Genomic DNA, 10,943 nt, shown 5'->3' with positions numbered 1-10,943 from the left:
TTCTACAATCCGAAGTCAAATGTCTGCTGTTTGCCGATGATCTGGTGCTTCTGTCACCAACCAAGGAGGGCCTACAGCAGCACCTAGATCTTATGCACAGACTCTGCCAAACCTGGGCCCTGACAGTAAATCTCAGTAAGACCAAAATAATGGTGTTCCAAAAAAGGTCCAGTCACCAGGACCACAAATACAAATTCCATCTAGACACTGTTGCCCTAGAGCACACAAAAAACTATACATACCTTGGCCTAAACATCAGCGCCACAGGTAACTTCCACAAAGCTGTGAACAATCTGAGAGACAAGGCAAGAAGGGCATTCTATGCCATCAAAAGAAACATAAATTTCAACATACCAATTAGGATTTGGCTAAAAATACTTGAATCAGTCATAGAGCCCATTGCCCTTTATGGTTGTGAGGTCTGGGGTCCGCTAACCAACCAAGACTTCACAAAATGGGACAAACACCAAATTGAGACTCTGAACGCAGAATTCTGCAAAAATATCCTCCGTGTACAACGTAGAATACCAAATAATGCATGCAGAGCAGAATTAGGCCGATACCCACTAATTATCAAAATCCAGAAAAGCGCCGTTAAATTCTACAACCACCTAAAAGGAAGTGATTCACAAACCTTCCATAACAAAGCCATCACCTACAGAGAGATGAACCTGGAGAAGAGTCCCCTAAGCAAGCTGGTCCTGGGGCTCTGTTCACAAACACAAACACACCCTACAGAGCCCTAGGACAACAGCACAATTAGACCCAACCAAATCATGAGAAAACAAAAAGATAATTACTTGACACATTGGAAAGAATTAACAAAAAAACAGAGCAAACTAGAATGCTATTTGGCCCTAAACAGAGAGTACACAGCGGCAGAATACCTGACCACTGTGACTGACCCAAAATTAAGGAAAGCTTTGACTATGTACAGACTTAGTGAGCATAGCCTTGCTATTGAGAAAGGCCGCTGTAGGCAGACATGGCTCTCAAGAGAAGACAGGCTATGTGCTCACTGCCCACAAAATGAGGTGGAAACTGAGCTGCACTTCCTAACCTCCTGCCCAATGTATGACCATATTAGAGAGACATATTTCCCTCATATTACTCAGATCCACAAAGAATTCGAAAACAAATCCAAATTTGAAAAAAAACTCCCATATCTACTGGGTGAAATTCCACAGTGTGCCATCACAGCAGCAAGATTTGTGACCTGTTGCCACGAGAAAAGGGCAACCAGTGAAGAACACACACCATTGTAAATACAACCCATATTTATGCTTATTTATTTTATCTTGTGTCCTTTAACCATTTGTACATTGTTAAAACACTGTATATATATATAATATGACATTTGTAATGTCTTTACTGTTTTGAAACCTCTGTATGTGTAATGTTTACTGTTAATTTTTGTTGTTTTTCACTTTATATATTCACTTTGTATGTTGTCTACCTCACTTGCTTTGGCAATGTTAACACATGTTTCCCATGCCAATAAAGCCCTTGAATTGAATTGAATTGAATTGAGAGACCGACAGAGTGAGAGAGAGAGAGTGAGAGAGACATACAGACAGAGCGAGAGAGAGAGAGAGAGAGAGAGACAGACAGAGTGAGAGAGACAGACAGACAGAGCGAGAGAGAGAGAGAGAGACAGACAGAGTGAGAGAGACAGACAGAGTGAGAGAGAGAGAGAGAGAGAGGGTGTTTCTTAATGTGCATACTACTACTGTGCTCCACACCTTCATGCTCCGAGTGCATTCTTCGACCACGTTCACTTGAGTACGTTGTTGTTGTTGTTGTTGTTGTTGTTGTTGTTGTTGTAAGGACGAGAGTGTGGAGAATGCATAAAACAATACATTTGAGAAGCACTGCATTACCTCACGCCTCACTTCCCCATTGATAGAACCTTCTTCCAGCCAGAACATCAAGAGATAAAACCACAACATAAACAAACAATATTCATATATATATATATATATATGGCTGGCTAGTTAATATATATTGTATATATATATATATACACACAATATATATTAACTATATATATCAACTAGCCAGCTAGTTAAACAGGCAAAAATGACCTCAAACTGATGTTATGCAAGGTAGATGTACATTTTTCGTAGGTAGCTAGTCATTTTTTGTAGCTAGCTAGCTAGCCAGTTAGCCCTATTGACTTACTATGGAGTTAGCCATTCACTGTTAGCCATTCACTGAACCCTCTTCCAGTCAGGACAACAATGGCGATAGAAACTAAACTAGATTTACACAAAGCAACCGTTCTACTTCATAGCTATCAACTAGCTATATGTGAATCATAATAACGTAGCTAACCAGACAGTTTAATAGGCAGAAAGATATCCTTCCTGTTTGGCCCTGTCCGGGGGGTGTCCTCGGATGGGGCCACAGTGTCTCCTGACCCCTCCTGTCTCAGCCTCCAGTGTTTATGCTGCAGTAGTTTATGTGTCGGGGGGCTAGGGTCAGTTTGTTATATCTGGAGTACTTCTCCTGTCCAATTCGGTGTCTTGTGTGAATCTAAGTGTGCGTTCTCTAATTCTCTCCTTCTCTCTTTCTTTCTCTCTCTTGGAGGACCTGAGCCCTAGGACTACCTGACATATTGACTCCTTGCTGTCCCCAGTCCACCTGGCCGTGCTGCTGCTCCAGTTTCAACTGTTCTGCCTTATTGTTATTTGACCATGCTGGTCATTTATGAACATTTGAACATCCTGGCCATGTTCTGTTATAATCTCCACCCGGCACAGCCAGAAGAGGACTGGCCACCCCACATAGCCTGGTTCCTCTCTAGGTTTCTTCCTAGGTGTTGGCCTTTCTAGGGAGTTTTTCCTAGCCAGTGCTTCTACACCTGCATTGCTTGCTGTTTGGGGTTTTAGGCTGGGTTTCTGTACAGCACTTTGAGATATCAGCTGATGTACGAAGGGCTATATAAATACATTTGATTTGAAGACCTAAAAACTAACATTATACAAGATAGATGTCAAATTTTTTGCGGGGTAGCTACACATTTTTCGTGGCTAGCAAGCTAGCTAACAGTACTGACAGCTAGCCCGTTAGCCCTATTGACTTACTATGGGCTTGCGATCTACGGTACAGGTAGGCAGGTAAAAATGATCAAAAATTATCACAGCATGTATTTATTGACGTGTCAAGGTAATATTGTAGTCAGGCAACACATGACATTTCATTCTGAAGTCGCTTCAGCTCAAAATAACGTTTTTTAACGTGTCACATTTCCTTTCATACTGTGTTGATGCAGTGTGAAAAAACGAAGAAGTGCCCTTCGTGCTCAGTTTTGCATACATTGATTTGAACTCCAAACCTCCAATTTGCGCGCTTGAAGCACGCTAGTGTGCATTTTGACAAACACAGAGAGAGAGAGAGAGAGAGAGAGAGAGAGAGAGAGAGAGAGATTGTTGCTTGATTTCCATATTCTCCTGTCTAGCTAGACATCACGTAGCCTGAGTGTGTGTCTATGAATCTTGTCGTGTTCATACACCTCTTCCTGTTTTAAACCCGGTGTTCTGTTGTGTTCATGCACCTCTCACAAATTCCACCCTATTCCCTATGCATTGCACGACAGTCAAAAGTAGTGCACTATACTGGGAATAAGGTTCTATAGGGCTCTGGTCTAAAGTAGTGCACTATATTGGGAATAGGGTTCTATTTGTGGAGGTACACACAGGCGTTTGAAGGTGAAAGGTGGCCAAAAGACAATAGTTCTATGTTATTAAATAATTTATTCCTGAGTGAGAGAACACAATGGTATTTTTATTCCTTTCTCCACTGAGAGTACAAAACATTAAGAACAGCTTCCTTATAAAATATTGAGTTGCACAGAACTACCTCAGTTTCTTCGGGGCACGGACTCGACAAGGTTGTGGAAAGCCTTTCACAGGGATGCCCAATGTTGACCTCAATGCTTACCGCAATTGCGTCAAGTTAGTTTGATGTACTTTGGGTTGGTGGAACATTCTTGATACACACGGGAAACTGTTGAGTGTGAAAAACCCAGCAGCGTTGCAGTTCTTGACACAAACCGGTGCGCCTGGCACCTACTACCCCGTTCAAAGGCACTTTCACCCTCTGAATGTGACACAATCCGTGTCTCAATTGTCTCATAGCTTAACAATCCTTATTTAACCCGTCTCCTCCCCTTCATCTACACTGATTTTAAGTGGATTTAACAAGTGACATCAATAAGGGATCATAACTTTTCACCTGGATTCACCTGGTCAGTCTAATGTCATGGAAGAGTGTTCCTAATGTTTTGTCCGCTCAGTATATATTCCCACACAGCATTTCAAACAGATCTATCCATCTTTTACAGCTGCTGTAAAGCCAGAGGCCTGGATCAATAATTCAACCCCACAACACTGGAGCCAATCTCTCCTAAAGATTTTCCACTCTGACTTAAAAAAAGCTTTTGTTGTTATTGCATCTGTAACAAAAGTAAACTTCCAACGTTGAAAGCAAAACGAGGCGAAAACACTGTGTGTGTGTGTGTGTGTGTGTGTGTGTGTGGACGAGTCTGAAGCCTGGGAGAGCTGGGTCTGGCTCTATACATGTGCAGCCTCCAGACATCGATGTGAACAGAATAGGTCTGGGTGGGAGTGTGAAGAGAACAGACGACAAGGTAGGAACGTAGTAAATGGCTGTCTGCTGGTTCAGAATAGAAACATAGAAATGAACAAATGCCGGAGTTTTCTATCAAGCTGTCTGTGTTTTCTCTGTAGTTAATTAGAGAAGTCAGACCCATCTAGCCAGACAGTCGTACATTTAATCTCAGTATGAAATATTAATACAATAGGCACACTGTGTTACTAGTCACTTCTTGCTACCAACAATACCCAGTTCTCTCTGCATGACCCTTCAGCAACCCCCTACCAACAATACCCAGGCCCCAATTCAATCTATTGCAGACGAGGTCAAACACAATGCAGGTTCTCACAGACAGACACTACTGTTAGACAGCTGTTAGTACCTGATCTGGGTGCCAAATGCTCCCTATTCCCTACATAGTGCACTACTTTTGACCAGTCCTATGGCACCCTATTCCCTACATAGTGCATTACTTTAGACCAGAATCCTATGGTACCCTATTCCCTATATAGTGCACTACTTTAGACCAAAGCCTTATGGCACCCTATTCCCTACATAGTGCACAACTTTTGACCAAAGCCCATAGGGCTCTGGTCAAAAGTAGTGCACTTCCATTGTTAATAGGATGTTATTTTGGACGTGAACCTGATGGGTCTCTCTGACACTTCAGCTATTACAACCTGTTCTGTTCAGTCTGGAAGGAGGAAATCACTGCTCTGCTCCTGTCTCTCTCTCTCTATATCCACCCCCCCCCCCCCCCACCTTACTCAATCTACCATAAATGGCTGCACTATAGTTTTAACAAACGTCTTGTTGCCTCTCCTTCCTTTCCTTCCTCTCCTCTCTTATTCAACCCTGTCTCTCTCCTCTCATCTCCTCTCCTCTCTTATTCAACCCTGTCTCTCTCCTCTCATCTCCTCTCCTCTCCAAGCCTGTCTCTCTCATCTCCTCTCCTCTCCATGCCTGTCTCTCTCATCTCCTCTCCTCTCCAACCCTGTCTCTCTACTCTACTCTCTTCTCCAACCCTGTACCTCTCCTCTCCTCTCCTCTCCTGTTCCCTTCTCCCTCTTCTCCTCTCCTTTCCCTCTTCCCCTCTCCCCCTCTCCCTCTTATCCCCTCCCTCTTATCCTCTCCCTCTTCCCCTCTCCCTCTTATCCTCTCCCTCTTCCCCTCTCCGTCTTCCCCTCTCCTCCTCTCCCATTCCCCTCTCCTCCTCTCCCTCTTCCCCTCTCCCTCTCCCTCTTCCCCTCTCCCTCTTATCCTCTCCCTCTTCTCCTCTCCTTTCCCTCTTCCCCTCTCCCCCTCTCCCCTCCCTCTTATCCTCTCCCTCTTCCCCTCTCCCTCTTCCCCTCTCCCTCTTCCCCTCTCCTCCTCTCCCTCTTCCCCTCTCCCCCTCTCCCTCTTCCCCTCTCCCTCTTATCCTCTCCCTCTTCCCCTCTCCTCCTCTCCCTCTTCCCCTCTCCCCCTCTCCCCCTCTCCCTCTTATCCTCTCCCTCTTATCCTCTCCCTCTTCCCCTCTCCCTCTTTCCCTCTCCTCCTCTCCCTCTTCCCCTCTCCCTCTCCCTCTTCCCCTCTCCCCCTCTCCCTCTTATCCTCTCCCTCTTCCCCTCTCCCTCTTATCCTCTCCCTCTTATCCTCTCCCTCTTATCCTCTCCCTCTTCCCCTCTCCTCCTCTCCCCCACTCCCTCTCCCTCTTCCCCTCTCCCCCTCTCCCTCTTATCCTCTCCCTCTTCCCCTCTCCCTCTTCCCTTCTCCCTCTTCTCCTCTCCTTTCCCTCTTCCCCTCTCCCCCTCTCCCTCTTATCCCCTCCCTCTTATCCTCTCCCTCTTCCCCTCTCCCTCTTCCCCTCTCCCTCGCCCTCTTCTCTAAAGTGGTAGTACAAGATTTAAAAAACAAATAGTCATATATTCTCAAGGAACATAGCCTGCAAAGTACATATTCCATGTAAACTACATAGCTACATAAAACATGTTTTACAATTCAGAGCAGTAAAGCCTTGTTCACACTGCAGGTCTTAAAGCAGCGGTTCAGAGCAGTAAAGCCTTGTTCACACTGCAGGTCTTAAAGCAGCGGTTCAGAGCAGAAAAGCCTTGTTCACACCGCAGGTCTTAATGCTCAAATAAATGTTGTATTTAAAATCAGTTTTGGAATACTGACTGTTCAAACAGCAAATTACTGGAGACCCAATCAGATGTGAGTGTTCAGACAGCAGTCATTTGCTGATATGACTACACTAGTTGTCATAGTAACAACGGGTGTGCGCACAGTGGTGTAGGCTGATTGGGCGGTGGTGCTCCTGCTTCTTATCACTCAGAAGTTAATGTGACAAGCTGTGGGGACATCAATGCCTGCAATGGCCTTTTTCCCAGTCGCCGTGAATGTTCAAAGTCCTCGACTGTGGTCAAAAACACTTTAAAAAGACACACCCTGTCTCCTCAGTCCTCAAATGAAGTGGACACTTCTGATGACGTGTCATGATGGCTGACGAGTATACACTTAAAGGGCAAGGGGGCGAGGGAGGAAGGAGTGATTTTTAAATGGACAATCCCTTGGCCCGGAAATTCATCACTGGTTCTTCCCGCGATGATTGTGTTTTCAGCCACCGGTAGTTTGTGGTTGCTTTATATGCGCTACAGTCAATTATGAGAGTATGCCTACTTATTTTAAATATATAATTATTAACCTCTTAGAGCTCTAGGGGCGCTATTTCATTTTTGGATAAAAAACGTTCCCGTTTTAAGCGCGATATTTTATCACGAAAAGATGCTCGACTATGCATATTCTTGACAGTTTTGGAAAGAAAACACTCTGAAGTTTCAGAATCTGCAAAGATTTTGTCTGTAAGTGCCCCAGAACTAATTCTACAGGCGAAACCAAGATGATGCATCACCCAGGAATTAGCAGAATTTCTGAAGCTCTGTTTTCCATTCTCTCCTTATATGGCTGTGATTGCGCAACGAATGAGCCTACACTTTCTGTCGTTCGCCCAAGGTCTTAGCAGCATTGTGACGTATTTGTAGGCATATCATTGGAAGATTGACCATAAGAGACTACATTTCCCAAGTGTCCGCCTGGTGTCCTGCGTCGAATTCGGTGCGCAATTGCCAGCTGCTTCTACTTTACCATTTGATTCAGGGGAGAAAGCATGTGTCCAAGAACGATGTATCAATGAAGAGATATGTGAAAAACACCTTGATGATTGATTCTAAACAACGTTTGCCATGTTTTCAGTCGATATTATGGAGTTAATTTGGAAAAAAGTTTGCGTTTTGAGGACTGAATTTATGGATTTTTTTTGGTGGCCAAATGTGATGTATAAAACGGAGCTATTTCTAATACACAAGGAATCTTTTTGGAAAAACTGAGCATCTGCTATCTAACTGAGAGTATCCTCATTGAAAACATCAGAAGTTCTTCAAAGGTAAATGATTTTATTTGAAGGCTTTTATGTTTTTGTTAATGTTGCGTGCTGGATGCTAACGCTAATGCTAACGCTAAATGCTAACGCGAAATGCTAACTCTAGCTAGCTACTTTTACACAAATTATTGTTTTCCTATGGTTGAGAAGCATATTTTGAAAATCTGAGATGACAGTGTTGTTTACAAAAGGCTAAGCTTGAGAGATGGCATATTTATTTCATTTCATTTGCGATTTTCATAAATAGTTAACGTTGTGTTATGCTAATGAGCTTGCTGATAGATTTACACAATCCTGGATACAGGGTTTTTTTCATAGCTAAACGTGACGCAGAAAACGGAGCGATTTGTCCTAAACAAATAATCTTTCAGGAAAAACTGAACATTTGCTATCTGAGAGTCTCCTCATTGAAAACATCTGAAGTTCTTCAAAGGTAAATGATTTTTTTGAATGCTTTTCTGTTTTTTTGTGTAAATGTTGCCAGCTGAATGTTAATGCTAAATGCTACGTTAGCCATCAATACTGTTACACAAATGCTTGTTTTGCAATGGTTGAGAAGCATATTTTGAAAATCTGAGATGACAGTGTTGTTAACAAAAGGCTAAGCTTGAGAGCTAGCATATTTATTTCATTTCATTTGCGATTTTCATGAATAGTTAACGTTGCGTTATGGTAATGAGCTTGAGTCTGTATTCACGAACCCGGATCCGGGATGGGGAGATCAGAAAGGTTAATATACGTCTACTGAACGATAGCTATCAAATTCATTAGCTAACTAACGTTAGCCTGCCTACTGTATGATAGCTAGTAAATTAATTAGCGAACTAACGTTAGCCTGCCTACTGTATGATAGCTATTCAATTAATTAGCGAACTAACGTTAGCCTGCCTACTGTATGATAGCTAGTAAATTAATTAGCGAACTAACGTTAGCCTGCCTACTGTATGATAGCTAGTAAATTAATTAGCGAACTAACGTTAGCCTGCCTACTGTATGATAGCTAGTAAATTAATTAGCGAACTAACGTTAGCCTGCCTACTGTATGATAGCTAGTAAATTAATTAGCTAACTAACGTTAGCCTGCCTACTGTATGATAGCTAGTAAATTAATTAGCGAACTAACGTTAGCCTGCCTACTGTATGATAGCTAGTAAATTAATTAGCGAACTAACGTTAGCCTGCCTACTGTATGATAGCTAGTAAATTAATTAGCGAACTAACGTTAGCCTGCCTACTGTATGATAGCTAGTAAATTAATTAGCGAACTAACGTTAGCCTGCCTACTGTATGATAGCTAGTAAATGAATTAGCGAACTAACGTTAGCCTGCCTACTGTACGATAGCTAGTAAATTAATTAGCGAACTAACGTTAGCCTGCCGAACTGGAACTTCTGAAGAAGGAAACTGTTTTATTTCTGCAATTTCCAAAAGAGAAAAACATTTTATTTTTTACGAGACGTGTTTGTGCCGTCATGTGCATTGGTAGCACAATTTATAAGTTACAAGTGTAAGTAAAAACCAATGCAAGTATGTTGACTCCTCTATTTATGTCGTTTTTAAGTTCTCTCTGACTTTTCTTAGCGGATGTAAAATCGTTTCGAATTGAATTGTGGGGAGTTTCAGGCCTGGACTGAACATAATTGTGCACTCACAAAGCCGACTAAAAACAAGGGCCGAGGGGTTTACGTTCCAATCTTCCCTTGCTTGGCTAATCATTTGGACCACTTTCCAAGGTGGCGACGGGAATTCCCCCAGAAGGCGAGGGTAAATGGACGAGGGTCTTTTACGTGTTTGGACCGCAACCCTCATGTAAGAACACATTCAGAGCCGTTTTGGAAACAGCAGTCAGACAGCTGTGGTGATTTAGTACAGTAGAGTACGGTATAGTACAGTATAGTATAGTATAATATTTTGGAAACAGGAGTCAAACAGCTGTGGAGATTTAGTACAGTAGAGTACGGTATAGTACAGTATAGTATAGTATAATATTTTGGAAACAGGAGTCAAACAGCTGTGGAGATTTAGTACAGTAGAGTACGGTATAGTACAGTATAGTATAGTATAATATTTTGGAAACAGGAGTCAAACAGCTGTGGAGATTTAGTACAGTAGAGTACGGTATAGTACAGTATAGTATAGTATAATATTTTGGAAACAGCAGTCAAACAGCTGTGGAGATTTAGTACAGTAGAGTACGGTATAGTACAGTATAGTATAGTATAATATTTTGGAAACAGCAGTCAAACAGCTGTGGAGATTTAGTACAGTAGAGTACGGTATAGTACAGTATAGTATAGTATAATATTTTGGAAACAGCAGTCAGACAGCTGTGGAGATTTAGTACAGTAGAGTACGGTATAGTACAGTATAGTATAGTATAATATTTTGGAAACAGCAGTCAAACAGCTGTGGAGATTTAGTACAGTAGAGTACGGTATAGTACAGTATAGTATAGTATAATATTTTGGAAACAGCAGTCAAACAGCTGTGGAGATTTAGTACAGTAGAGTACGGTATAGTACAGTATAGTATAATATTTTGGAAACAGCAGTCAAACAGCTGTGGAGATTTAGTACAGTAGAGTACGGTATAGTATAGTATAGTATAATATTTTGGAAACAGCAGTCAGACAGCTGTGGAGATTTCTAACACATTCACTCATTCGCTTGTAAATAGTACAGTACAGTATAGTATAATATAGTACAATACAATATAATATAGTACAGTATAGTATAATACAGTACAGCATAGTATAATATAGTATAGTACAGTACATTATAATATAGTACAGTATAGTATAGTATAATATAGTATAATATAATACAATACAGTATAGTATAGTATAGTATAGTACAGTATGGTATAGTGCAGTACAGTATAATATAGTACAGTATAGTACAGGACAGTA

At 41.9% G+C, this 10,943-nt stretch overlaps 1 protein-coding gene and 1 long non-coding RNA gene across 2 annotated transcripts in view; one reads left to right on the top strand and one right to left on the bottom strand.

Annotated features, from left to right (window-relative positions):
• The window catches only part of LOC118944840 (receptor-type tyrosine-protein phosphatase mu), a 539,275-nt gene that overhangs the window by 425,572 nt on the left and 102,760 nt on the right, over positions 1-10,943 (bottom strand). The window lies entirely within an intron of this gene.
• The window catches only part of LOC149971182 (uncharacterized), a 69,186-nt gene continuing 66,152 nt past the window's right edge, over positions 7,910-10,943 (top strand). Inside the window, exons 1-2 of the long non-coding RNA XR_016492879.1 lie at positions 7,910-8,038; positions 8,407-8,468. This is a non-coding gene — a long non-coding RNA (uncharacterized LOC149971182). The remainder of the gene's footprint in view (positions 8,039-8,406; positions 8,469-10,943) is intronic.

The sequence above is a fragment of the Oncorhynchus mykiss genome, chromosome 28 (genome assembly GCF_057628025.1).
Source record: "Oncorhynchus mykiss isolate SJ-2025 chromosome 28, ASM5762802v1, whole genome shotgun sequence".
NCBI classification, from domain to species: Eukaryota; Metazoa; Chordata; class Actinopteri; order Salmoniformes; family Salmonidae; genus Oncorhynchus; species Oncorhynchus mykiss.
The sequence above is the reverse complement of the archived record's forward strand: the minus strand, read 5'-3'. Positions and strand labels throughout refer to the sequence as shown.